Raw genomic sequence first — 15,369 nt, 5'->3', positions numbered from 1 at the left:
ATTACCAACTGATAAGAAGCTATTCTAGCCAAAGTTGAGAGCAATGCTTATCTACAGATCTTTGGATATAAACATAAATAGGAGGCAGTTTGAGAACATGACTATTTAGCAAACAGCAGAAGTTTTTCCACTGCCTATGAGCCACCTTGGTCGTGAGAATTAAACAAATTTAACAGCACCAGATATTATTTATTTCCTTATGATGGGGATCAAAATTCCAATCAGTAAATGGATGGTTACTCTCAGACCTGTCATATTGCTATTGCACTGGTGGGCACATCTTACCTTCCCAGTCAGTATTGTAGCATGCAACTCTAGTAATTTATGCATTTTTGCCCCCTATCCTCCACAAAATCTCTCAGCACTATAAAATCTAGCCAACAGTAAGAATTTTCCAATCAGTTCAAGGTTTATCTGTCTATGTTCAACAAGTGTATGTCTTTAGCAATATGCCTCTACCATCTAGTGTTGTTTGGGGGTGCCTTTGAGCCCTTTCTAAACAGTTTCTCTTAGTAAGCTTCCTGTTACTGAAGTTTTCACTTAATATCCTGTATCTTCTGGGAAAGACATTGTTAGAAAGAAACATAGGCAGACAAATTCCTGAGTTCAACGTCAGCCAGGCCCAGGTATGGTAGAAATGGTAATTTCATGACTGAGTCTCAACCAGTATCCTTGTGTAACAGAGGCAGACCAACTGCTGAATTCTTTTGCAATGTTAAAAAAAAATGTGTGTTTGTTGTCTCCTAGAATTAAGGATCTGGAGTCACTGGATTGTGATTCATAGGATGGTCAAAGGGAACCTGAAATAAGTAATTGAGTTGATATGTAAATTAAAAACTGAGCTTTTTCTCTGTATGAGATGAGCTAGCAAAAAGAGATAGCAGTTCTTCTTTAGAATTTTTTCTCTAGAGAGAGCTGAGCTAGCTGAAGATTGCTGGAGAGTGAAGACTAAGAACTTTTCTAACAGGATTTCTGACATGGTCATAAGATCCAGTATTTTTTTTTTTTTAAATAGCAGCTTTTCTGACTTTGGTCTGAAAACCCATGAGCTATCCAAATAGCCTTTAGAATTTTTAATAGCATTGAAAACTGTCTCAACCAGAGAATTTTTTAGAGTAGCAAGAAAAAGCTGTCTAGAACAAAGTAGAACACACACACACATGTGCACACACCACACACACACACACACACACACACACACACACACACACACAGAAAGAGAGAGTGGTGAGAGAGAGAGAGAGAGAGAGAGAGATCCAAAAAGTCATCTCCGCAAAGCCTAGACTGCCAACTTGGACCAACAATTTAACTTCTAGTCATTTGTTTTCGCTGCTCCCAGACACCCTGTTCTCTCAGAACCCCTCTCCAAGCTGAGGCTGGTCCATGGCAGATAACTAGCTGAAGGAAATAGGTTAATTCACATAAAGAACTTAGGAAATTTCCCTGAAAATGTTAACAACTAACTGTCCTGTACTAGGCATGACTACCAAATTTTTAAGGTAAATATAATATAGTTTATGCAAATATATGGTCATAATTTATTATGCATTATTAAATAAATTGAATGTGTATATATTGCATTTGTATTATAATACAGTTGTTTAGATGTATGTTTGATTGTACATTTGCATGTCTATACCTAATCCTATTTGTGCATTGTGTGTGTTTGATGTCAAGATTCTTTTGTTTTATTGTCACATCCATTGTACCAAACCTATACACAATGTAGTTATATGATGAATAAATTGATACTAGATGAAATTACACACTTTGGTTTTCATTAGGTAAACTCTAAAATGCAGAGAAGGTGTTGCTAGAATGCATTTTCTGCTGAATGTGAACTGAGTCAAAGGAAATTAAACAGATGGAATGATCTGGTTTTATTTGGATCAGCTGAGAAAACAGAAAAGATATGTATAGTCTTGGTTTCTATACTCAGCATAGCATTGTCTATAATTTTATATTAGACAAACATAGATAATCTAAGTCAATTTATATCAATAAATGATTTCAAACACTAGTACATGATAAACCACGTACCACTAATATGGAAAACTTATATTGGGTAGGAACAATTTTGAATTCTTAATGTGTGTATGCTTGAAATGATGTTAAGGGTTGAGATTATTTATGTGCCTTTCCCATCACATTTATTAGTTTAGATATTACATGCCTTGACACGTTAAAGGTATAAATATTTAGTTTAAAACATTGGAGCAAGTTTCTGATCTAAGAAGCATACAGATTTGGTATAATATCAGATCTGGCTTCAAATCCAGCTCAGGCACTTGTTGAATTTGTGCTTTCGAACAAATGATAAACATTTCCTTATCATTGTCCTTTTATTATTTAAAGCAGAAATAATATTTTTCTCATAGAATTACTTTTGGTGATTAAATCAGTTCTTATAATACCTACTAAACAGAAAATACTTGCTTTGGCCCCTAATGGTTTTTTTTTTTCTTTTTTTTTTTTTTTTTTTGCCCATATAAATGTTTTGTGAAAAGCAAACAGACAAAACCAGAAATCAGCTAAAACTACCTCCAAAATATCTTATATAAAAAATAAAGACTTACTACAAACTAACTTGCTTTGTGAGAATTGAGAGTATTTTAATAAGACAATATTGAAACTTTAATGAGACTAACAGTAAGCTGAAATTTAACTATAAGTATGTACCTTATAAATGGTGTATTTTTTTAATCAGATTTATTCAGTGGTGGCTGGATATGGGGGTGGCTTCCAATCTACCATCGCTTGGCACATGTTAATTACTAATAAAGGTCAAATACTATGTCAGACCTAAAGCCACAGAAGGAGGGTGTAAAACATTCAATCCCAAAGAGAACAGTCATAGTTCAACAACTGGAACTTTATCTAGAGTTTAGCATATTAAATTAGTAACAAAACAACACATTGGGAATTTGAAGCAATGCCTGGTAGTTCCTTCCAACATATACATAAACAGCATCAGAGGAGCTTTCAAATATAATCTAACTGCGCTATGGCCTTATAGGTCAGATGAACCAATGACAAAATGGGTCTCCATTCCGCACCCAGTCCTTATCTCTACATCAAACCTATGCCCAATTTCAAGTGAGAGTTTTAAGTGTCCACATTTCTTAAGCCACATTCAAGAAAATCACGTCAATTCTGAATGCTGTCTTAATCTTGGAACATAAAACTCCAGCAGATTTAATATTGACATCTCTCTTCTCTCAAACCCTTCACACATCCTTTAATCCCGTCAAATTTCGAATTCTCAGTGTTTTCTGTTGAGGTATGGTAACAGCCAATCCGAGGTGGACCTGTTTCTTCCTGATCACATTGGACTTGTGGTTGCCATTTGGGGTGGGTCTAGAAGATGGGGAAGTATAGACATTTCCTGGCCTGAGTCTCTAACAGTAGAGATGTAGAAGAGAGAGAAGGCCAGGAGAGCAGCTGTGGGCTGCAGTGACCTGCCACCTGCTCTGGCGGTAAAGTTACTTGGATTTGGGAAAGCAGAAATATTCTGGTTACTGGAAAATGGTGCAACAAATGTTTGGTTGCAATATATCTGCATGGGTAGAAGCAGAAGCATCAAACTTAGCCTTAGCTTGGCCACCATCGCTTTGCCCACGTCTGCTCCATAGGCACACATGGAGATCTGCTAGGCTTCCACGGGCACAGGCAAGGTCATAAATGGTGTATCTTAAGTCTCAGACCTGTCAAGTTAGCCAAATCCATTTTGCAAGGGAAATCATTTAAGTTCTGGGAAAGTGTGAAGTAATAAGTAAATAAATATTTATGTGTTTTGAAGATTGAAATATACATATTTCTATAGTTTGATATTTAGAGAGAGACATCATTTTCTGGTTAAAATAAATTAAATGATTGGGTATTCATGGGAATTTTATTTGGCTTTCTCTAAAAGTATGATAACTCTTACTTTTATGCTGTTGTGATAAAACTTAGGTTTCTACAAGAACACTTTTTAACCATTCTATGCTGGAATATAAATTATGATATTTAAGTTGGGTTTATATAACCAGCTCTAACTTTATTGACAGTGTTGTACTTGAGAGTTTACTATAATGTCCTATAATCACGGCAACTATGACTACTCCATGTGTGGGATTGAACAGACTGAAGAAAGAAATTTTTAGTTTAATTTTACTTTAAATGGATATTTGTTTAAAGCTTCTGGACTTGTAGATATAAATCATATGGTTAAATACTTGATTATTTTATTCATTTATTCACTAAATTTTTATATGATAAATATACTATGTCTATTGTAGTAAACATAACAGATATAGTCAAAGTAGGCAAATTGCTATATTCAACATGAAAATATTCATGAAAACTTAATAAAAGCTATTTTTCACTTACACTGCAGGTCCATTAGATATTTGGATTTCATATTTTATAAGGTGGTCAGGGAATGTGGCTGTTGTCAAATACTCTTCCTGGAGTAGCAACGCCTTGCTATTCCAAAGGAGCGGTACTGTGTAGTATCTATGCCTGTGCTAATGGCCCACTTAAAATGTGTATTTAAGACTGTTGTTCACATTCCACAGGCTCTCATTAGCTACCGACTGGTAGTAGATAATAGAGACATACAATGTACAACCTGTGTTTCTGGTAGAAATAAGAGTGAATATGGGCATATGATTGTGAGCATACAATAGTATGAGTTTTTCTACTCATAATCTTCATATTCTATAGTGGATAAACAATGCTAACAGTTATATAAACAAATGGTTCAAATAAAGAAATAGGTGATTTCTAGAAATGAGGTAATTATAAGTAGTGTGATCCATGGTTATATGGCCCCAGATGATCAAAGAAAGCAAGCTGAATGATGTCTGAGGAGTAAGAGTAAGCACAGTTCCTTTATGGCCTTTACTTTATGTCTTGGCCTCTCATGATAAACTGTGACTAGATGTGTAAACCAAATAAGTCTAGCCTCCTTTAAGTTTGTTTAGACAGTGATGGTTTGTTTGTTTGTTGGTTTGTTTATGTGTTTTGTTTGATTGTGATGGTGGTGGTGGTCCCCAGCAATGGGGACGAAAACTAGGATAAGAGGAAGAAAATTGGTCCTTCTTTAATTTTTTTATAACTTATTATATTGCTTTTCTTGAAAGCCTGATAATAGTCAAGTTTGAAATCTGATTTTAAGAGTTTCAGAGAATTACCAAAGCTAGGATTCATTAAGGCAACACTGTTCTTGGAAGATTTTAGTCACTCTCTACCTAAGTGGAGCCCTGTCTGGAAGTATAGTGACATAATCTCACTTCATGACATTGTTGATTTTGAGGATTTAGCTTTTGCATAGAATATTGTCAGCTTTTCGTCTTGGATTCAATTATAACACTTAGGAAATGTTTATCATTATTCTGAAAAAAGCCACTACTGACAGATAAAACATAGAATAAAATTTCAACGTTTTCTTTATCAGGTAAAATAAAATAAAATAAAATAAAATCGGTTCCTTTTTCCAAAAATGAGGACCCACATCCATCCACCTGTGTTCATCCAACCACAGCCATAGACAACCAATCCATGGACACCTTGTCATCTGGCCTATAGTAAGAATACAGAATGAGTAAGCAACCCCCTTGGAAGTCTCCACAGTCTAACCAACTGTCAAATCAGTTAGACCTCTAGAGATAGAGCTAGTCAATCAAGGTTAATGGGCACAAACTCCTCCCTGGATTTCTCCTAAATGACAATAAAAGCTGGACCTGCAAGCCCACCAGAGAACTCTATCCCTTAATGGGATACCCCTGCATGCAGGAAATTCAGATGACTAAACGATCTTTGCCATTGTATCATATGAACCTGGAGTATCATCCTTCAGTGAATCATGGGCCCCAAGACTGGGAAGCCAAGTACTGCACAGATTTTATTGGATGACTGGATCATATTTCACTTAATTATTTCCTATTGTCAAACATTTAGGCTAAAGAATTCCAAGTTTATGATGCAATAAAGATATGTGTAATGACTGTTATTAAAGCTGACAAGGAAACAAAAATGTTCAGGAAGAGAATGGGAATTTAAGCGATAAAAGTAGAGATTCTAAAGGGCAGTATTCATGTTGACATAGATGGGGTACATCACACAGAGCCCCACTCCTAGATAAAGAGCTACAGGCAAATAAAGACAATTGGAAAGTCATCTCAAGTTGTTGTAAGGGTCCATGATTCTAGGAAGAATGATACTTTGATCTCAAATAGTATGGAAACACAAAGAGTGTTTTATTTTGGAGAAGTCTAGCATTCTGGGGTCTCCCTCAGAAAATTGGACATAGTATTACCTGATGACCCAGATATCCCACCTCCGGTCATATAACCAGAAGATACTCCAACATGTAATAAGGACACCTACTCCACTATTTCATAGCAGCCATATTTATCATAGCCAGAAGCTGGAAACGACCTGAATGTCCCTCAACAGAGGAATGGATACAAAAAAATGTACTGCTAACTAAGCAATTAAAAATTAAAATGACTTTCTGAAATTCACAGGCAAATGGATGGTACTTGAGAATATCATCCTGAGTGAGTAACTCAGTCACAAAAGAACACACATGGTATGGACTCACTGATAAGTGGATATTAGCTCAAAAGTTCGGAATATCCAAGATTCAATTCACAGACTAGATGAAATCCAAGAAGAAGAAAGACCAAAGAGTGGATGCTTCAGTGCTTCTTAGAATGGGGAACAAAATACTCACAGGAGGAAATAGGGAGACAAAGTGTGGAGCAGAGACTATAGGAGAGTGTCCCACCTAGGGATCCATCCTATATATAGTCACCAAACCCAAGCACTATTGTGGATGCCAGGAAGTGCTTGTTGAAGGGAGCATGATATGACTGTCTCCTGAGAGACTCTGCTACAGTCTGAGAAACACAGAAGCAGATGCTCTCAGCCAACCATTGGACTGAACACAGGTTCCCTGTTGGAGGAATTGGAGAAGGAATTGAAGTAGTTGAGGGGTTTGCAGCTCCATGGGAGGAACAACTGTGTCAACTGGCCAGACCCCCAGGAGCTCCAAGGAACTGAACCACCAACCAAAGAGTATACATGTGGGGACTCTGGCCACATATGTGGCAGAAGATATCCTTGTTGTCATCGCTGGGAGGAGAGGCCCTTGGGTCTAAGGGTGCTGGATGCCCCTGTTTAGGGGAATGCCAGGGTGGGAAGAAGGGAGTGGGTGAATGGGTGGGGGAGCACCCTCTTAGAGGCAGGAGAGAGAGGATGGAATTGGGGGTTTCCTCATGGGAGACCTGGAAAGGGGAAAACATTTGAAATGTAAATAAAGAAAATATCCAAAAAATAAAAGAGAGAGAGAAAGAGGGAGGGGGAGAGGGAGAGTGGGTGAGAGGAAGAGAGGTTGAAATGAGGGCAGCAGTAAGGGAAATGACGAAACTATGATTTAATTAAAAAGGAAGAAATGGAAATGAAAGTTTTGATAGTGAGGCAGTGCAATAGGTTGTCAAACTCTGAAACAAGGTTAATTTAGAACAGTGAAGAACAAGCTAATATACTTGATAGAAACATGAGCATTTGTGAGTGTTATTTCAGAATATACAGGATATTAATTACAATGGAGAGACCCTGGAGACAAAACAGTGGAGATCTCTGTACAGTCATGCAAATGAAGGACAAGGAACCATTGAATAAAGGGTTTGATATTAAGGTGGAAATAAAGGCTCAAGAAGCATAATAGATAGACACAGACACACAAATGTGTCAGGATACAGTGATGGATTTATTAGATACACTGAGAAAATGAAAAGAAAAAGAGAAAATGATTATAAGATGCTTTCCCTGGGGCTAGGATGTAGACAGTGTTAGTACTGAAGCTGGGAAAAGTGACTGTGAAAAGTGATTACCTCACTTAGATTCGTTTGTTTTGTTTTGTTTTGTTTTGTTTTAAATTATTTCTTTTCTTTTCTTTCTTTATTTTTTTATTAGATATTTTCTTTATATACATTTTAGATCCTATCCTGAAAGTCCCTTATACCCTCCTCCCACCCTGCTCCCCTATCCACCCACTCCTGCTTCTTGACTCTGGCATTCCACTGTACTGGCTGTACTGGGGCATATACATTTGCAATACCAAGGGTCCTCTCTTCCCAGTGATGGGCGACTAGGCCATCTTCTGCTACATATGCAGCTAGAGATTCGAGCTCTGGGGGTACTGGTTAGTTCATATTGTTGTTCCACCTATAGGGTTGCAGACCCCTTCATCTCCTTGGGTACTTTCTCAAGCTTCTCCATTGGGGGCCCTGTGTTCCATCTTATAGATGACTGAGAGCATAGTACCCGGGAGACAATAATGTGTGAGCAATTCAAGTTACATAATGCAGGGTGGAGATGTCTTCACATACATTTTGAGTGGAGGGCATAAAAAGAAACTTTTAGAAAAATGTAAACAAAGCTGTGCTATATCAACTAATTCACACAGGCAGGACCATTTGTTAAAACCATTTATTACCTTTCCTGATCTAAAAATAGTTGTGTGTCAACGACTCATTTTCTGAGAATGAATGTTGTAATAACAGATGGTTGTCATTTTTCTGTTTTGAACTTGGTTTTAATGTTTACTTGTTCTTTGAATTTTTAAAATGTATACAATGTATTATATATTATATTATGTAGTATATATTAAATATTATATACTATATCTTATATCTATCTTATATCAGATATCATCATATGTCATATAACATTATATCCACTAGCTGCTGTCTTCTAAATTTCCCCAATATACCTCCCTTTGAACATCATAAGGCATCCTGTAAACTAATTTTTAGGGAATTCACTCCATTTTATCTTATAGTTATGAATAATTGAGTGTATATATGACTAAAATTAGATACATCTTCGGAAGGAAAGTTTGGTGATGAAAAGTGACCTTATAACCTAATTTATCACTCCAAATGAAGATCCACTCAAACTATTCTCCTTAGTAACCACCTTTCTTTCCTATAGAATCCATAAACAAAGCCCCTGGGCTGTAGCTAGGATCTTTGAGTATATTTATTTGCAAGGTTCACTGCTCTCTTGCACTATGATCTGATTTATTTTCAAGGTATTCTTACCTTGGAAGTATTAAAATGAAATAATTACTTAAGGTGTTTACTAACAGTAGTGAATTAATCCTTGGATTATAAGATGATATATAAGATATTAATATTAAAAGTTGTAATGTTATTATATAAAGTTATATCTTATGGTAGAGAGTAAAAAGCATTTAAAACAAAATAATATAAATAAGATTAACTATGTTTCATGTATTGTCCTTTTTAAGAAAAAGAAAAGAAAATTACCATTATACTTAACATATGTTTTGAAAAACTCTAAAACATACACTAAAAGACAAGCTGTTTTACATTTGTTTAAAAACACATTTTCATAATGACATGATGCATGTTTAAAAGTAACAAATTTGTTCCTTCCATAAATAATTAAACAGCAATGCATCAGTGTCCACCTTCAACAGAAGGCATAGAACATAGTACCATAAGATGATTAATACTGAAAAACAAATAAAAACATACTCCCTAATATTTGGTAATAATTAGTGATGATTTTCTTTGCATCACCATGTTAAATCTTAATAAGTTACTTAGTTTTATGTTGAGGTACATTTCATCTCAAAATCTATTACTTTCTGTACAATATCTTGAAATAAAACATTTCACTTTGATATCAAGAAGGTTTGTTTCCTGACAATGATAAATTTTTCTTTTCTAGTTACCAACATGTTTTTCAGATAAAGAGACAGATATATTACTGGACAAGTGCAGATAAAACACTTTGTTTTTTAATCCCCAAATCTAATTATCATAGGCAGTCAGCCATCATTCTCTTCTTTACTCGCACCTTCCCTGCACCTCCCCAGTGTCTTACATACGTTATATAATTCTTACAAAGGAATATCAGATGCATATTTTAATAAGTAAAATTCAAATAGCATCATTAAATTTGTAGGATCAAACCTGTCCTATCTTCACCGTGAGGACATAGGATATAACTTATCCAAACCTAGAATGTGAGCTTTGGTTGTCTTTTCCATTGGCCACAAACACCCTCTTACCATGATAGGCAAATTTCACAGGTTTCACCAGTCCTACTCTCTGCCTTCTGCTGACTTCCAGAACAAGAAGCCCAAGGTTATTACCAAACCTGATTACTAGTCATATCTTATAAAACAAAGCTTCATCAACACCAGAACAACACCAGAAGAAGTACATCCTTCTTTCCTTAAAGAAGACAACAAAAGTGCTATGTACAAGGGCATACATTTATCACAGCCTTATAAAAAGTAAAAGATGATACAGAAAAGGCAAGTGCTGGACTCAGATGTCAGCATAAATGGCCTACTGTGGAACTGAAATACAGCTTAGGTTCAAAGGAGTGTCTATTCTCATCTGTGATAGGAGTAAATGTTTTTGGTTTAAAATGGAGGCAACAGTAGAGAAAGGTTGGGGGAAACTTGCTGAGGTTGGCTTTGTACACTCAGTTGTATCACTTTCGGCAGATAATTATGAGAGTCCGTCTGGTAACAGCAGCAACTGCAACTGGTCTCATAGAAACACTCCAGTTTCCCGACTAGAAACCTCAGGTCATCAAACTGAACAATCCTGCACTTCCCATCAAGCCTGCTAACTATCTTATCATGGTGTATCATCACTGAGTACACACATTAAGGCACATACATCAACATGTAACTCTTAAGCCATGGAAGAAATAACACTACTGCTTTCAGTATTTTTTTTTAGAAAAACAAATATTTTAGTTTATTTTCAAAGAAAATTGTGTCTTTATTATTTCCATTTATCTTTGTAAGAACAAAAAACAATTGTACCCTGAGCAGATAATACTTCAATATTTTTGATAGCATACAGATTAAATACAAGTGGTCTTCATTCTGTAATTTATTTAATACTAAAGACGTTTGTGATACTTAGCAATTAAGTGAAATAAAATCGTATAATTGTATATCATTTGTTAAGAAATATCAGTAATTTTCTGAGTCAAAAATCTGAACCCACTTTAGTTGGTGAGATAGTTTTTTCTTTCTTTCTTTCTCTCTTTCTTTCTCTCTTTCTTTCTTCCTTCCTTCCTTCCTTCCTTCCTTCCTTCCTTTCTTTCTTCCTTTCTTTCTTTCTTTTCTCTTCTTTTCTTTTTCTTTCTTTTTTTGCTTGTTTGTTTGTTAAATTCTTCTAAGCCTGTCTTTCAGGAGGGGATATGAAATTTTGGTAAATTAGAAAGTGGAGGGTGCTGGTTCCCTTCAGAAGATGTAAAATGCTTCACTGGGTACTAATGTGCATAAAGTAATTAGTTAATAGCCATGATGGGTACTCCCGAAGGCAGTGCATTTTCTCCATGCGTGTTTATATCTACATGACATTACATACAGGGCAGCACTAAACAGATGATGGATGCTCGAATAAATACTTAAATCATGTGCTATCCAGAAGAAAGACATAAGCCACCATTATTAGCATACAGGTGGTGCTGGATCACTTAGTTTCCAGTGAGATTACTTTTAAATGCTAGCTGAAAAGGCAACATTAGAGAATTGATTAATTAATCCATAAAGAGGAAGGATTTTTAGTTATTATTATTTACTGGAAAACATTTCTGCTTCACACTTGTGACAGTTTTCTCAGAGGTCACCTCCTCTTTCATTTTCCCTGAGTACCATGCCCTTCTCAGAAATCTAAAAGTCTTTTCTACTAAGAAATCATTTAAAATATATTAGATGAAACTCAACTGAAGGATCTTAAATATAAAGGCAATAATAACCAGGTACACCATGGGTTAATGGGTAGATTTGAAATTACAGTAAGATTATATTGTTTTCTTTTCTATCACTAATACATTCTTTTTACCATACCTCTTTCCCATGCCAACCTAATGTTTACTGAACATTCTTAATTTAAAGATATTTTTGACCCAACTCTTACAAAGTACTTGTCCTATTTTTAAAAGCCATTAAAATTTGAATCACAGGCTTTCTACTAAAAATGTGAAAGATTATTTTTCAAACTAACTACTCTTTCAGAAAATAATTATAATTCAATATAATAACAACTATTAAGATTGTTAATAATTACCACTTGGTTGTCCTCTGGTCTTTATGTCAGGTGACTGATGTTGTGGGTGGTTTTTCATAATGTAACATTCTCCACATCTGTCTCCATATCTTATACTTAATGATGCTTCAGGCTATTTACAATAACCTGCATAAATAAAACTAAATGCTAAATAGTAGAAAACCTTAAATTACTTTTATACATTTTGAAACATTGTCTATTGTTTTCTGAGAAAGTCTCTTGTTTTGTAGCCCTGGCTAAGGTGGAGATTGTTATGTACAAGCAAGTCTCAACCATACAGATCAGGTGGTCTCTGCCACTATGGATGGTGTAAATATTCTTATTTAGCATTCATTTTAAAATTATGTCAGTTTTCAAAATAAAACTCTTGTGCTTTATAATATAGGGTAAAGTAAAAGATTTGGTTACCTTCTTAGAAATACTAAATTTATTAATAGCAATAAATTCTTTAAATACAAAAATGAAAATTTTATGGATGCCAATCAATGAGTTTTAGTTAAACTCACTATTTCACTCTACTCCTAGAAATTGTAAATATCATACATACATGAGTATGTATAAGGCAATTCAGATATATGGTAATTAATTAGAACTCAACATAAAATAATATAAACCTAAACACATAAAATTTCACCATTAGACTACCATAGTCATTACATTCATACATCTCTAACAGATATGACAGTAAATAAAATTTACCCATTTTAATTGATTTTTATAGCTGTTTAGATCATAAGACATAGGTTCAAGAAAATTAGACTGAAACATGCAAATATATAAATCCTAATAAAGGAATAGAAAATATTGCTGTAGGAGAACCATTATATAAAGTATACAGTGGTCACATACTGATTTTTGTACAGAGCTGGAGCATTGAGATCACAGGGCATGCTTTCAATGAGTGCACTGTCCTTCTAGTAGCTCTCCTACTGTAAATGTTGCACAAAGAGAAGTTAGAATTGAGTAACCGCTAAAAACAAAACAAAACAAAACAAAACAAAACAAAATTTCCTTTTCTTGCATGGTTTAACTAGTGTCATCTGTGCAAATCCTGAGTTCAGAACTAGTATGGACAGTCTGGCAGGCTCATCAGTGGGAATTCAACTGAAATCACATTTTCCTTGGTGGCCAGACTGTTACTGCCTCCTTGTAACTGATGATTAAGAGTGTCAGACATCTGTGGACACAGTTTCAGTATTCACAGCTTCTGAGAGTTGATGAATTTTTTAAAAGATCAAATCTCATCTCCCATCTTCAAGTCTTTATATTCTTCATGCCCCCTTTCATCATGTTCTTTGAATGTTAATATCATACTACAAATGTATTGTCTAGGGCTAAGCACTCAGATGTCTGTTATACTCAGTATCTTGTGCAGCCATAGGACTCTCACATTGCAGGATTGTGTTATGCAGGCTAGTTTGGGGTAAAGTATTGAAGATCCAACACAGCTGTCAGTTTTATGAGCTATAATAACACTCCACTAGGCAACATATATCCATTGGTGAAATGGCAGCACAACTGTTATTTAAGTAACCGATACTCACAATAGGATTTGGGAGTACTGTTAACCTGACCCAATCCCCATGATAAAGAGGTCTTGGGACCAGGCAGTCAATCTAAGAAGGCTACTTAGCTACCTTGGCATACATCAAACTACCTCCAAAGTATCTATACTTATTCCATTCTATGAGTATACTTTCAGGCTTAAACAGAGAAGCCTCTCTTTCTGTGAATGGATATGACTGTAAAACTCCAACCCATTGCCTTTTCTTCCCTCTAACTAAGCAAGCCTGTGTGTAGATGAAAGGCTCTGCTTCCTTACACTAGAAAGAGTGCATTATTCTTTTTCTGAATAAAGCCTGCAATGTCTGTGAGTTGCTTATCCCTTTGTATGCCCTTCTCACCCGCTTTAACACAGACCTATGTTCAAATTTGATAATTTCAGGGTGGAGATAGCAGAGCATTCAACTATGCCTGATCCATAAGGATGTATATATAAGATGTATATAGCAACAGAAACCACATGCCATGGAACTCCACTAACTCCTAGGGAAAAAAATGTAGTTCCTAACGATAAACATGACATTTTAACTTCAGGTCAAACTGAGCAAGGTTATAAAGATATGCATTGTGACGATACCAGTCATCTGGAAGCTTATTGGAATAACTGTTTTAATATTGAGTAGTTAGGAGAGACTTATGAAAGATTAGCACTTAAAAGACATACTGGATTTTCCATGGGAAATTTAGAAAACAGAATGTAGCATTAAAGAATGGAAAAGAACATCCTGCACTGGACAAATCATAAGAATTGAGTTTATATAGAGTAGACAGTAGAGATTAAGTTAAAATTAGAGGTTGAGACCAAAAAATGGGATATCATCAATGCTACTATGGTAGGTTTGAATTAAACCTTACAAGCAAATTCAAGCCTCAGTGTAACAGGATCTCAGGCAGGCCACAGAGTGAAATGAGAATAAAGATGAGGAGAGATACTTAGAACTGATTCCTAGATGGGAATACAGTAGTATAAGCTATCAGACTGGAGTGGAGATGTAACAACAAGTCGGCATATGAATGGCAAAGTAAATAAAGTACTGACAGACACTTGAGCACAAGAGGATTACCTAATGATCACTACTCTTAAGCAACTCAGCCAAAAAGCAGAATACACTAAGTCCTTGGATCATTCTCAAATGTTTATTGAAGAACTGAATAATGAATCCAGTCACAAACTTAAAAGAGAAAACATACCATGAAATGGAATGTAGTTTGTTGGTCATAAATTCAAAGGAGATTAATTTAAAAATGAGACTCAACCTAGCAACCAAGAGCACAGACAATAAATTCCTCAGGTAGGTAGAAATAGAGGAATATAAGTTTTGTTTTTATCATTTTCTCTCCCAGAACAATTGAGGTTCAGACTTTTGTTCAAGTAATTTAGGAATGGTCCCTTTTAATGTAACTGACACATAAAAACTACAACACTCTAGTCATCTTTTTTCTGGATGCCCTGAACAAACTAGAGAATTCAAACCAACAAAAATGCATAGATCACCTATCATATATTAGGCACTATGAATAACACCAGGGACACCAGTATAGAAGTCTGAATATAGACAATGAGGATCAAGCATGGTGCATATACAGATGTGAATAAGAACTTTTTCTGAATAATTTAGAGTTTCCGTAAACCAGAGGGTGAATTTGTGAGGGCTGATTTTTTGTGATCTAGAAGACACCACTAACT

General features: G+C 35.3%; 1 pseudogene; it reads right to left on the bottom strand.

Annotated features, from left to right (window-relative positions):
* Positions 1-3,398: 3,398 nt before the first annotated feature.
* Positions 3,399-3,640, bottom strand: Gm34023 (annotated as a pseudogene).
* Positions 3,641-15,369: the final 11,729 nt, after the last annotated feature.

The sequence above is a fragment of the Mus musculus genome, chromosome 3, assembly GCF_000001635.26.
Source record: "Mus musculus strain C57BL/6J chromosome 3, GRCm38.p6 C57BL/6J".
NCBI lineage: Eukaryota > Metazoa > Chordata > Mammalia > Rodentia > Muridae > Mus > Mus musculus.
The sequence above is the reverse complement of the archived record's forward strand: the minus strand, read 5'-3'. Positions and strand labels throughout refer to the sequence as shown.